The sequence below is a fragment of the Acomys russatus genome, chromosome 2, assembly GCF_903995435.1.
Source record: "Acomys russatus chromosome 2, mAcoRus1.1, whole genome shotgun sequence".
Classification (NCBI taxonomy): Eukaryota; Metazoa; Chordata; class Mammalia; order Rodentia; family Muridae; genus Acomys; species Acomys russatus.
The window spans coordinates 11386973-11399274 of NC_067138.1; the positions used below are offsets into that span (position 1 = coordinate 11386973).

The 12302-nt window shown below is 45.6% G+C and overlaps 1 protein-coding gene across 3 annotated transcripts in view; it reads left to right on the plus strand.

Annotated features, from left to right (window-relative positions):
• Positions 1-12302, plus strand: part of Tpd52 (tumor protein D52) — an 84825-nt gene that overhangs the window by 38163 nt on the left and 34360 nt on the right. The gene's annotated exons all lie outside the window — the stretch shown is intronic.

Genomic DNA, 12302 nt, shown 5'->3' on the forward strand with positions numbered 1-12302 from the left:
TAATTCCACCCCTCCCCCCCCCCCCCCCCCCCCCCCCCCCCCCCCGCCATGTTTGTAGTTTTGGGGATTAAGTTCTGGTTTTCTTTTGTTAAATGTGTTTTTCAGTGATTTGGCATATTGCCTTTTAATCTCATTTTCCAATTATTTGCTGGCAGTGAATAGCTATGAAATGTTTTTTGAGTGTTTTGTAAATGTGCCAAACTTGTTTATGAATTCTGATAGCTTTCTAATGGATTCTTTAGTTGGTCTATACACAAGATCATGTTATTATTGATAAGTAGAGATGTTTTTCCTTTGCCCTTTGTTTCATTTTCTTACCTAAGTGTCCTGGCTAGCACCTTCACTGCCATGTTGAACAGGAATGCTGGGAGCGATGCACTCAGGGGTTTCCGATTTCGAGCCAGCCTGGTCTACATAGCAAGTTCTAGGTCAGCCGGGGCTACATAGCAAAACCATGGCATTCACATGCATGTATACATATATGTGTGTTGAGAACTGCCTCTAAGGGGATTGTCACCTACAATGGCTTTCATCTGTCTGTAGATTCCTAGTTTGTGGAGTGTTTCTTTCATTTTGGCATCTTTTACAGCAGTTGTGATGAGCATATGGTTTTGGTCCTTTATGCTTTTACTGGGATACTTCATATTGACTGAGTTCTGAGCGTTAAGGCTCCCTGCTTCCCTCAGATCAAGTCCACTTGTTCATACAACAGTCCCCATCCCCCCCCCCCCCCCCCCCGCCGCCCCCAAGTAATAGATTTCCATGGTATAGTGAGGCTCACTTTGAACTCCCTATTCTCTTGCCTTAGGTCTTTCAAGTGCTGGGATTACGGGCATGTGCAGATACACCTGCAATATAATAACCATTAAAATCGTATTCCTAGATGGCTTCATAGTATTTTGTTGAGGATTTTTGTGTTACAGTCACCAGACACACTGGTTTCTTGTGTGTGTGTGTGTGTGTGTGTGTGTGTGTGAGTGAGTGAGAGAGAGAGAGAGAGAGAGAGAGAGAGAGAGAGAGAGACAGACAGACAGACAGACAGACAGACAGAGACAGAGACAGAGACATATAAACTTCACTTCACATTCAAATCACAGCACTGCCATTATGGATCCTGCTGTGTTGGGGGATGGTCTTGTGCACTGTGCATTCATATGCTGATTTCTGTGCCCTAAGATCTAGTTGTAGTCTGAACATGGGCATTGTCATTTCTATGAAGAATCTCCTGTCTTAGTGTTGTGTAAAAATTGTTATTCTCCGTCATCATCATCATCATTGTTGATTGGTTAATAAATAAGCTGATCAGCCAATAGCTGGGCAAGAGAAGAGAGGGTAGGACTTCCTGTTCCCAGTCTGGGAGTCTCATGTAGGGACCAGAGGAAGAAGGAAAGAGCAGTGGCATTGCCATGAGGAGGTCACCATGAAGACAGACAGATAGGGCAGAAACAGCCAAGACGAGATGAAGATGGCAAATAACATGGGGCACGTGGCTGAGAAGTAAGTAGCTAGGCTAGTGTAGATGGGTGTAGACCGAGATCTGCCCAGCTGTAGTGCTTTAAAGCTTATTAATCAATCTAGTAGGTCTCTGTGTCATTATTTGGGAGCTAGAATGGGTATAAAGAAAAACCATTACTTTATTTCAACATTACTGCCTTAAAACTCTGCTGTCCCCTACTTACTAATCTTCCAGTCTCCTGATTGATTGATTGATTTTATTTTTTTATGGTCTCCATAATTTTGCTTCTTCCAGAATGTTGAGATATTACAGTAAGAGTGGCTTCACTCATTTAGCAATGCCTGTGTATAGTTCCTTCATACGTCTTTTCACGATTGATTGATGGCCCTTCCTCTTTAGTGTTTATTGATGTGTCATCGTCTCTTCATTATTGTACATAATATTCATTCATGTGCTGGAAGACACAGTGGCTGCTTGCAGTCGAGGGTGACCATGACTGAAGCTACTGCGAACATTAGTGTACGGGTTTGGTGAGCACGGAAGTTCCCAGCCCATTTGGTTAAACATCTTGGTTTATGATTGTAGGGTGGAAACAGGTGTTGTACTTTCTGTTCAAAGCATCTTTTGTTGGGTGACAACTGCCTCCTTCCCTGGGACGCCCTGACCAGCTCTGCCTCTGCCAGGGTGAGGCTCTTCACAGGAAATGGCTCTGCAAATCTGGGAGAATTCTTTTGTTGTTGTTGTTTTGGTTTTTGAGACAGGGTCTCTCTGTGTAGCCTTGGCTGTCCTAGACTCGCTTTGTAGACCAGGCTGGCCTTGAACTCACAGTGATCCACCTGCTTCTGCCTCCTGAGTGCTGGGAGTGTTTATAATTCTTAACAGTACATCTCCTTATTATGGGTACTATCCCCCAACCCCCTGTTGAACTTTTTAGTTCTGTCTGGTGATGTGAATAACTTTCTCAGTTCTCCTCCCCCCGCACCCCTATTTGTGTGTGTGTATGTGTGTGTGTGTGTGTGTGTGTGTTCTTTTCTAGACAGGTCTCACTATATCGCTCTGGCTGTCCTAGAACTCATTATGTAGACTGGGCTGGCCTAAACTCACAGAGATCCTCCTGCCTATGATTCCCAAGTGCTGGGATTAAAGGTGTGCATTACTATGCAGCAGATACCTTAATTCTGTTGTGATCATTTGGGTTTGGCCTTTGTGTTGTGGCAGAATGCATATAGCCCAATGCTTTTGATTCTAGCTATGTTTCAATTCAGTGGCATTTACGTTTCTGTCTTTGAGCTGCCAACAACACTAACATCTGGGGATAAGATAAGTTTAGAAGAGAAATTTAAAAAAAATCTACCTGAAAATCTATGTCTGTTAGTAGACTTATGTTATATTTTGTTATGACACTTCCCAAAAGCTCAGTGGCTATGGACAACAATCTTTGTTACACACACATACCCCACACACATACACATTTCCCCCCTAGAACCCTGCTTAGCTGCAGGGGAAGCTGGGTAATGTAGTTTTGTTATGTAGACCATGGTCATACCTAGCTTCAGGGGATCCTGGGTAATGTAGTGTAGCTGTGTAGTCACATGGCCACAACTAGCTAGCTCTTCGGGGGATACTGGGTAATGTAGTCTAGCACATGGCCACATCTAGCTGCAAGGGAACTAGCAATGTAGTCTGGCTGTGTGCATAGTAATAAGAGGATACTGGTTTTGTTCTTAAGATTATTGTTGTACAAAGTATTGTCTTGATGGATGATGAAACTGCCATTATCAGTATCATTATCTAGTTCTTGATGCTTTTTTGGGAAAGTGATTTTCTTTCTTAAAATTTTTTTCCTTCTTACCATGTGTTCATGTAGGATATGCATGTACGTATGTGAGAATATGTGTGTGTGTGTGTGTGTGTGTGTGTGTGTGTGTGTGTGTTGGTCAGAGGACAACTTTCAGGAATTGCTCTCTCCTTCTACATTGATGTGGGTTCTGGGATTCAAATACAGGTCGTCAAATTTTCAAGGCAAGCACTTTACCTGCTGAGCCATCTCCCTGTGCCTGAAAGCATTTTCCCACATCATGCTGCCTCCTTACCGAAACTTTGTGGTCTTATTCTTTAATACTGAGAAAGATTTCTGTAATAAATTAGGCCCACCTAATATATACTGTTAGATAAAGATACTCTGTAAAGCTGAGAGGAGGCCATAACTGTCTTCACAATACTGCAGGTACGTTAGTTCCTGGTTGGCTATTTTTTGTCTTTTTTGTCCGCCCCCCCCCCCCCCCAAGACAGGGTTTCCTGGATGTCCTGGACTCACTTTGTAGACCAGGCTGGCCTTGAACTCACAAGAGATCTGCCTGCCTCTGCCTCCGTGAGTGCTGGGATTACAGTGTGTACCACTGCACCCTCCCCCCTTTTTTTGTCTTGTCTGTTTTATTTGGGTTCTTAATCTGCCACCCTTAACTCCAATCCCTTCCAATACCACAGCACCAGGTAGGAGACAGAAGGTTATTGGGGAGAGGGAGGTTGTTGTGTTGGGGGATGGTCTGATGTATTTTTATGCTAATTAATAAAAAGCCACTGCATCTGGGCAGGGCAAATGGGATAAGCATGACTAATGTTCCTGAACTTGAAGACAGACAGAATCTTGGGAAAAAGAGAGACCTGAGGTGAAGAGAGAAGAAGGTTGTGCCAGTCATGGGTTAGATGGAAGAGAAGCACATGGCTGGCGTGGATGGAGAGTTGGCCCAGAGAAGAACATTAGCAAGTATTTGAGATTATGGATTGGAGGTAGCTTGTTAGAAATTGTTAGAAGCAGATGGCATGGGATTGGTGTAGGTATCCCATACCTGCCCCACTAGGGGATTGATAGCTGCCCTGCCCCAGGTTAACTAAGGCTATTTTAAAATATAACAAGTGTCTGTCTTGATTGAGTGCTAGCAGGTTAGAAAATACAGATGTAATAATAATTATAGGCCAAATAAACATTGCTAGGCCACTACTGATAACAACATGGGCGTTGCGATCTGTTGAGACCACTCCCTGCTGATTAGAAGCATTGAGTTCTTCAAGGCGAGTCCAATCCTTGTCTCGTCACAATGTCTCCAATTTCTTATTGTCTCCTTTCTCATGACCACTTGAAAAACTAGCAGGAGCAGGGCCCAGCATGGAGGAAGAGCTGCACCCTCTCTCTTAGGCCTCTGGTCTTTTTATACCCTCTTTTGAGTCCCCAGGATTAAACTATCTTCAGCTGGCAGAATCACACCCTTGCCAGAGTATGGATGAGGCAAATAGTTTGCTGCTGTGGACAGCCTGAAGCAGCCTGTATCCCACACTTGAGATTAAAGCAAAAACATGTTGACATATCATAACTGGGTTTTTAAAGGCAACAAAACACTTCCTAGCTGTTGGTTTGAAGGTAGTTATCGCTTGTGGCTCTGACAAGGCATTTCTCCACCATAGGAGCAAGTTCAGAGAGAGATACTATAAAATCCAGGGTGAGACTTTAAAAAAAAAAAAATTCAGGAGTACAGTGGCAGTTTTGTTTTGAGATGGTCTGTCGTGACTCAGGTGGGTCTCAAGCTCAGTGTTGCTGGGGATGCCTTGAATTCCTGACCCTCCTGCTGGGTGCTGGGATTACAGGCATGTGCCACCACGCAGCTGTTGTGGATTTCCTAATGGCTGAGCGTCTTGATGGAGCCGGCCAGATTGCCATAGCCTGTAGGCCTTGCTCTTAGAGCGGCTTGCGGTGCCTCAGCTTGCCGGCAGCGACTAATTTGTGATCAACATTAATTTTAAATAAGTGCCCGTGGTTCTGAGAAATTCTTCCTCAAGGAGGGAGACTTCATCTGGACTCCAGTCGTCAGGAATAGCTGTGTAAGTGCCATGGATGTTTTTCTAAATGACAGGCCCACAGGTTCATGTATTCTCCAGCCTGGCAGTTGGGGGTTTTTATACCTCTGCTGAGTGCTCTTTAAACTCAGTCAGCAAACTGGACCTGTTCATCTTAGGCTGAACCTCTCTATCTCTTGCTCATTTCACTGCAGGGACTGCCCTGTTCTCAAATACGCCATTAATACCTGGAGACCAGCTTTTGACCCTTATTAACACTGAACCACTGTTCCAGGCTCTGTTTTTTTTTTTGTCATTTTAATACTATTCAGTTTTTAAAAATATATTTTATCAATTTATTCATATTACATCTCAATTGTTATCCCATTCCTTGTATCCTCCCATTCCTCCCTCCCTCCCATTTTCCCCTTACTCCCCTCCCCTATGACTGTGACTGAGGGGGACCTCCTCCCCCTGTCTATGCTCATAGGGTATCTGTGTTTTTGTAATCCCAGACTCCAAATAGTTAACTAGTAGGCAGGCAGGTGTTCAAACATCAGTTTGTCAATTATTATTGTAGGAGGAAAACAAACACAGGCCGAAACAAAACTCCTTTGGGTACAGAGTCCCTTGTTTTCAAGCCTGTCTGTTTAGAGGGTGCTGGTGTAGCGGGAACGCAGTCATGGGCCACACAGTGTGCCAGCTAACAATAGCGGGGGTTCAGCTCTGGAATGCCCCCCGAGGCTTTGTAGATGGAACACGGCATTGGGACACATTAGGTTATTGGGAGTGTTCCCTTCAAGGGGATATTGGAACCGCAGCCTTTCCTCTCTCTGCAAAGCCCTCTAACCTATGAACTGAACGAAGCTCTCCTCTAGAATTCAGTATCTCGGGTGCTTTGTCATAGCCACGGGTCCTTAGTATAACAGTGGAACCACACATGGACAGTGCATCCTAGTGAGAGCTCATCTCCTTGTTTGTGTGCGCGCACTCTGACGTCCACACAGGCATTCTGCAGAGTGTGTCCTCCTAGTTAGGTGACACAGGCTTGGGAAGCTGGGTCAGGTGCTCCTCTCAGGAGACTTACCGGCTGCTAGCTGAAGCTGGCCCTGTCTGCTTTATCATTGTATGTGGCTATGTGCACACACACACACACACAGAAAGGAAGTTGCCCCAGACCTCTTAAGACTTCCTGTTCGATTTCCCAACAAGGAGGCTATTCACTTCCTGTAGATGTAGTGCAGTTGTCAGTCTCGTAAGACTGTATCAGATTTGTGGGTACTTCCGATTTTAGATTGATTGATTGATTGATTGATTGATTGATTGTGGTACTGCATATCAAACCCAGAAACTTGTTCCCTTGGGAAGTATTATACCGCTGAGCTACATCCCCAGCTCCTGTTTTGTCTTGAGACTGGGGTCTCACTGTGGACTTCAGATTGGCCCAGGCTGGTATGGAATCACGGTCCTTCTGCCCCTGCCTCTGCCTCCAGAGTAAAAGGATCACAGGCCTGCCCCTACCACACCTGCGCAGAGTCCTCCCCCCCCCCCATTCATTTAGGACAAATTCTATGTATGATTAAGTGTAATATTTAGTTCACACTTTTTGTAGTCTTCCTTAACGCAGCTCATTTTCACAGCCTCTGTTTATCTTTAACAGAGTTGATGTTTTCCTCGAAGAGTGGTGCCCTGCACCCCCTCTAAGGGCTCTGAATTAAAAGAATGCCTGTGGCACTGTTTTCCTTTTGGGCAGACCTGTATGCCTTCTGTCCATTCCTGGAGGGGCCTGTCACAAAATTTGCTAATTTTGGACACAGTTCTCAAGTCACAGTCTCGTTTAAGTGTCTCAAATTAAGACTATTTGGACGTACTCGAGTTATGCACTAGTAGGTAAGCAGAAAATTTTCTTTGTAGTCCTTTGTCCTACTCCCTGTAGCAAACGCCTCGCTGCCAGCTCCCGCTTGACTTCTGCACTGTCCTTGGGCGCCCCCTGTAGGTTCTGATGTGCAATGGCAGGTTTCCGAGGTTCTTAGGACACCCACTGCCTCTTCTTTTGGTTGGCGGGTCTCACTTTCCCTTCAGTTATGCCAATGTGGGTCATGCAATGTGACCTGCTCTCAAAACTGTTTTGATGGGGCTGAAGAGCATGAACTGTTCTTACAGGGGACCCCGGATTACAACCCCCTGTAACTCCAGTTCCAGGGTCTCCAGTGCCCTCTTGTGGCCTCTGTGGACACCAGGTATGTGTGTAGTACACAGACATGCATGCAGGCAAAACACATAACCCAAGAAAGTCATCTTTAAAGAAACTGGTTTGATTACTAAGTTTGGCAAGAGTATTTTCTTTGGCCCGGAGTGTTGGCTCAGTGGTTAAGAGCTATTGTTTTTGTAAACGACCTGGGTTCCATTCCCAGAATTCCCATGGAGGCTCACCACCTCTTGGGCACCAGAAATGCACGTGGTACACAGATAAATATACAGGCAAAACTTGTTTGTTTATTCATTTTACATCCTGGTCATAGCCCCGTCCATCCTCCCCTCCCAGTCTCACCATCCCTCTTTCTCCGCCCTCCCCCCTTTCTTATTCCCCATCTATCCCAGCTAATCAAGTCGTATCAGGACTGAGTGTGTCCTCTTCCCCTGTGGCCTGGCAAGGCAGCCCTGCCAGGGGGAAGTGATCAAAAAGTTGGCAGCAGAGTCCATGTCAGAGAGAGTGCCCCTACTCCCATTATTAGAGGACCCACATTAAATCTGAGGTGCCCATCTGCTACATCTGTGTAGGGGCCTAGGTCCAGTCCATGCATGGTCCTTGGTTGGTGCTTCAGTCTCAGCAAGCTCCTCTGGCCCTTAGTTAGTTGGCTCTGTTGCTCTTCTTATGGAGCTCCACCAACCCACCCACAAAAACTTTGACTCAAAGTTTACCCTGCCTACAAGATGTGCAGGGATAAAGACAGAACAGGTAGGGCTGGAGAGATGGCTCAGTGGTTAAGAGCACTGACTGCTCTTCCAGAGGTCATGAGTTCAATTCCCAGCAACCACATGGTGGCTCACAACCATCTACGATGTGATCTGATGCCCTCTTCTGGCCTGCAAAGTACATGCAGGCAGAGTATTGTATACATAATAATAAATAAATAAATCTTAAAAAAAAAAAGACAGAACAGGTAGAGCAGAGATTGAGGGAATGTCCAACCAATGCCTGGCCCAACCCAAGACCAACCCCATGGGAGGGAGCTAACCCTTGATACTATTAACAATACTCTGCTATGCTTGCAGATAGGAGCCTAGCAGAGTTGTCCTCTGAGATACTCCACCCAGCAGGGCCTCAAAACAGATGCTGGAACTCACTGCCAAAAATTGGGCGATGCATAAGAAGTCTTGTGGAAAAGTGGTGGGAAGGAGAAAAGGACTTGGAGGGGGCAGGCAAAATTTAATACATAATAAAACTAAAAATAAATTTTTAAATGTTCCACACTAAATACATACTTCCCATTGTCATGCTGCTACCTGTGTATTCTTCTATGCACACATGTTCCTTTTAGCATTTAAACCATCCACTCAGAAGGCAGTTGTGTTGCTTGTTTCTCTCAGTGTGGCCTAACAGGAGTATCCTCTGAATGTATACCATTTGTAAATAGCATGTGAATTAATACAACTTGATAAGTGAGTCAGACTTTAACAGGTACAAATATAGAGGAAAATCTAGTCTGAAAAAATAGCCTAGGACAGTTGAGGATTAGTTCAAGAAACAAGGAATTGCTAAGCTTGGTGGTTCCGGCCTGTAATCCAAGAACTCCAAAGGCCCAGGCAGGGACATTTTATGTTCAAGGCTAGCCTGTGCTATGTGGTAAAACCTTGTCTCAAACCAAGGTCTCGTCACACAGCTCGGTGACAGGTGTGTGTTCCTTGTATGTGCAAGCCTGTGGGTTTGATCCCTAGCACCCCAAAACAAAACAACACACAAACCCTGGAAAGAAAGAGAGTAGGAAAATGAGTGCTCCAGGACCCTTGCTACTGAATTGAACCCCAAGAGCAGAGCAGACTGTGGGTCACTGTAAAGCCTCCCACAGCTCCACACGGGGGCGCACATAATGTGGCACCATCCCCTAGCTATTTTGGTTTCTCCCACAGCTCTTTTCCAGTCTGGTCACTGCTCTCTCCCCTCTTGGCATGTGGAAGAAGGGAGCCTTGGCCCCTCCCACCAGCATCGAGCCGCTCCAGGGTCTAGAGGCACTGTCTTCTGTCGCTCAGTGTGTGTCCGGGACAACGCGACTGGGGCTCTTTGGGTCACACCTCTGAACACCGCTGTATGTCTGGGCCATAGCTGAAACATAAGCCAGAGAACAGGTAGGGACTGTGGTGGTTTCTTCTCAGAGCCTGTGAGATAGGAGGTCTGCAGTTCTTCAAGGGGAAGAGACCGTTGTACAGACAAGGCAGAAGCTGGGGCCACAAGAACACTCCGGGCAGGTCTGGGAAGGGTGGGCAGAGGAGAGGAGAGGATGTGTGGCTCGTAGTGGACAGCTCTCCATGTACTTGACCATGTGAGGTCAGGCCTGGGGAACTTAGGAGAAAATAGCATTACAAATGCTGATTTTAAGTAATCTTGGGACAGCCCTTTAGAAAGATCCATTGCACAGGGCCAGTTCTTCCTAGGGCCAGTTAGTCACACAGGAAATGAAAAAACTGGGGTGTCTCCTCGCGGCTTCCCTCTTCCTTGCTTGGATGATTCTTGGATCTTTTCTGAGTGTCCTTTCCTGTTTGCTGCTATCTGCCTCCATTGTATTGTGTGCATCATTACCAGAGGGTCTTTATAACACTGAACTACCTTTTATTTATCTATCATTTGCATCCATCCGTCTGTCCATCCGTCCATCTGTTCGTCCATCCGTCCATCCACCCACTCACCTGTCCATCCATCTGTCCATCCACCCACCCATCCATCCATCTAGGCTGGCCTCGAACTCACAGAGGTCCACCTGCCTCTCCCTCCCAGAGTACTGGGATTTCAGGTGTGCGCCGCTGTGCCTGGCTTATTAGGTAACCTTCTAACAGCTATGGCTCCAGGAGGGGAGGCCAGAGAGGCAGTGGACAGATGCTTTGCCACCAGTGTCTAGCCTGCGGATGTCACTCTGAAGTTGTCCTGTCAGAGTGAGTGACATTGTGGCTTGCAGGAAACTTGACTTTTGAAAGAAAAAAGAACTATTATTATTTTTGCACCGGGTCTTTCTTCATAGCCCAGGCTGGCCTGAAACTCATTACTTAGCCCATGCTAGCCTTTAATTTGTGGTAGTCCTCAGCTTGTCTAGTTGTGGGTTTACAGATGTAAGCTATTGTGCCTGTCTTGACAGTTTATTATTTCAATTAATATTTTAAAAATAGACCATTTAATCTACTTTCAAATGTGAAATGAACAGCATTTGTAGCTTCCAAAATTTTGTTATCTTTAAGAAGGAAACTATAGATATTTTTGTTAAAAATAAATTCTTACGTTTAAATAAGACAAAGAGTACACAAGACTAACCAAAAAGAACAGAAGAGAAAAATCAATCAGAAATTGAGATTACTGTAGACAGTCTTAGAGATTTTGTACACTAGGCCTGCACTGAATTTTTTGCTAATACTTAAAACATGGCCCAGGGGTTAAGATTGCTTACTGCCCATACAGAGGACTCAGGTTCAGTTTCCAGAGTGCACACAGTAGTTCCTAACTGCCTGGTCCTCTAGTTCCAGGGGATTCCATCAACCTGCTCTGACTCCCAAGGCTTGCTGCATGCATGTGGTGCTGATATGTGCCCACACATGTACAACACAACAAAAACTTCAGGGTGTGTGTGTGTGTGTGTACATATATGTGCATATATGTATAATATAATCAGAGATTATGTATTGAAATTTGAAAAGGTAGGAGACAATTATTTGTTAGTGTTATTCAGTTATTTTGCTTTTTTGGGATGGGGTCTCTGTAGTCCAAGCTAGCTTCCTGGCAATCCTCCTGTCTCAGGTTTCTAAGTATTGTGATTGCAGCATGAGCCACCATGTCTGACTTGGCATAGTCCCCCTCTTAGTGCCAGTAAGGGCCTGCAAGTGCTGTCAGGCTACTGCCAAGGCCATCGAGAGCACAAGAAAGTTCTAGTGAGAGGCCTGTGATGGCTGAAGTGAACTTGGTGATTGAAAAGTTTTACAAGCTCATTGTGGCTCCTTCTCTACCTGGTGGGCGTGCCAAAGGAAACAGGTTTTATTTTTTATTTTTTGTAGAACCTGCAGGGCATGCATGACTTCACTTAAACAAAGAGGGTGCTGGAACACAGTGGGATCACAGCGGGAGCACAGTGGGATCGCAGGGGGAGCTAGCTGCATCTTCAGAGCTGGTTCATGTATTTTAAGTGCATGAAAACTTCATTCTTCCAAAAAAACCAAAAAAAGAAAACAACAACAACAAAAAAAAGTCAGATTAAAATTTTATGAGTTACTCAGATTCTGCCTTGGAAAGAAGTAACGATGGGACTTTAGCTTTATTTTTGTATCATGTTATGCTTAGAAGGCTGGTAGCTAACCCGGGGTACCAGGCTTTCAGAATTCTGGGGTAACACGGGGTACAAGAGCAGCATCGCCCAGATGGCATGTGCGGGAGATTACTGACAGACAATCCTCTCTTGTCCTAGAAGATTAAGTCTGCTCTGGTGAGGATGCAGTCAGCTGACCGGCCTAAAAATTGTCTTTTAAAAAAACAATCCTGCTAGTATCTGGTGTTTGCACATCTAATCGGGGCTGCCAAGCAGGGGCCCTCCTTTATGTACAGAGGAGAGCGCCACTCTCTCCGCCCAGGTTGTTCTTTGTCCACTGAAATTAGCAACAGGTGGTGACTGGACCGCTCCTAAGGGTGCTGGGAGGAGTCATTTAAAGATCTGCTTGCTGTGAGGGCGTGAAGCCACACCTGGCCGGAGCTGCCCGGGACTTTAAGTCCTTTCCTCACTCGGGCTGCACCTTGCAGAGGGACCTTGGCCCAGGGGTCCCC